Here is a 2,117-nt window from a genome sequence, read left to right as displayed (position 1 = left end):
ACACAACTTTTGAAAGTTACTTGATGTAAAAACAGATTTCGTCCATATCGCCCATAGATCAATATCAATATTAAATTATACTGAAATGTAATTACAGTCAACTATCCATAACTCGATTTTGAAAGTACCATCGAGTAGGGGATGTATCGAGTTACAGAACACAATACCAGTGCAACTGAGATCCAAGGGACCATGGAGGTAGCCATGAAAACCGACTTTTACTATGGTTCTCTAACTTGATATCGTGAAACGAAATATCGACTGAGGGAGATTTGACTGTATTTTCATTTTCTACAATTTTGGAAAATTGCAAGTGCTTTTTACATTTTTTTGTATAATTAAAATGTAAACATTTTGAACACAATTTGAAGCATCTTCAAAACAAAGTATGAAGTATATTCTGCTTTAGCTAATTTTGACTGAAGTCCAATTCAAAACACAGGAGCAATATCTGCGAAATTTGATAATTTTAAAAGGGAAAATTTTTGCTGACAACTCTGTAGTTCAAAATATACATCAGTAGATCTATTTTTTGCCAGCTTTGGGCCACTGTGCAGCACTTTGTTGGGCGAGAGGAGGTAACTGCCGGCACCGCGGTAGAATATGCTGATGTATTTCATTGCGCACCGTTCAAACACTGCTGGCTGGCTGCTGTAACAAAATGTTCCCGCAGTGGTGTTTAGCATGCTGAAAGTGATGTGCAATAAAAAGGATGCTGTGTTTTTTTTCCACTGTCTGATTCGGACGACTGTTGTGGAGCTTTCCAAATGTACTGGAAATCCGTTTTTATCAGGTTGCTTGAAGTTGAAACATACGCGGTGCATTTTGGTGTTTGGGTTTATTTGCCAAAGGAGCAAGCGTTTCCGTGGTGTAGTGGTTATCACATCCGCCTAACACGCGGAAGGCCCCCGGTTCGATCCCGGGCGGAAACAGCTGATTTCTTTTTAGAAGTTTTGACCGTTATGGATTAATGACGATAACTGCAGCAAATCGAAGCTGGGATGAGATTATGTACTATTGTTATAGATTTAAAAGCGGGGCTGCCCCTACTACAATCCACGAAGAGTTTGAATACTCTTCCTCCAATCTGGGCCGTTAATTGTTCAATATGCTTGAAGTTAGATCATGTCAACAACTTCACTGCCATTATTTTATAACTGGTTCAAACGTGTGCTAGATTTAGGGCAAAAATTACATATCTTCTTTCTCCTTATCGATCCTCTCTTCTGTGGATGAAGATGTAAGGAAGGAATTTTATTACCTTTTTTCCATTTCAGAGCACTTGGCAAAGATAAAATGTAACATCCTGATTCTAACAGACATGCAAATTGTCATCTATATTCAAAAGATCGTTTAAAAGAAAACTATCATGTTACTTATATCTTTATTTTATCTTAGGCTTTATTTGATAGATAATACTGAATTGAAATCAAGCATGAACATAAATAGTTGCAACCTGTTTTTGCCACCTACGAAGTGACATTTACATGTCTAATGTCTTTCCAATGATGTGAAGAGTTTCAATTAGACGTGTAATCACAGAGGTTTGAAAATAGTTATTTAAGGTGATTAAAGAACGAAACCATGATGACAAAGACCACCAGCTAAGGGTTGCGTACTTAGCTGGTAGTGCAACCTGGGCACTGTTGTCCTTCTGACATCGTACGTACGTTCTGAGCGTCTGTACACCAGGAGGTGCGGCTCAAACAGCGTCTGTTCTAGCATCCAGCGGCTGAGTATGGAATGCTGTATCACGTCAGCTACACCTAAGATGGCAGTCCCATCAACATGATGTAGGTAGCGCGACCCCGGTAAGGTAGCATAACGAATTCATTATCCACCACGAACGTTATTTTCGGCAACCGACCTGGCAATCAAAAAAGGACTATGATTGGAATCTCGGTACCTGGAACGTCAGGACCTTAAATTAACCTGGACGAGTGAGCCTTTTGGCTCGTGAATTGCGAAAAGTTGGCGTGTCCGTGGCTGCTATTCAGGAAGTGCGTTGGCTAAGATCTGGAGAACGTGAATTCAGAGCGGTAGACCTCGTCGCTAACACCTCATTCAAATACAACATCTACCACAGCGGTGGCGATAAAGCTGAACACGGAGACGGT

The 2,117-nt window shown here is 40.2% G+C and overlaps 1 non-coding gene across 1 annotated transcript; it reads left to right on the top strand.

Annotated features, from left to right (window-relative positions):
• Window positions 1–859: 859 nt before the first annotated feature.
• On the top strand, window positions 860–932 carry Trnav-aac. Its single transcript has one exon. It is a non-coding gene; the product is annotated as a tRNA-Val (tRNA).
• Window positions 933–2,117: the final 1,185 nt, after the last annotated feature.

The sequence above is a fragment of the Aedes aegypti genome, chromosome 3, assembly GCF_002204515.2.
Source record: "Aedes aegypti strain LVP_AGWG chromosome 3, AaegL5.0 Primary Assembly, whole genome shotgun sequence".
Taxonomy (NCBI): domain Eukaryota; kingdom Metazoa; phylum Arthropoda; class Insecta; order Diptera; family Culicidae; genus Aedes; species Aedes aegypti.
The sequence above is the reverse complement of the archived record's forward strand: the minus strand, read 5'-3'. Positions and strand labels throughout refer to the sequence as shown.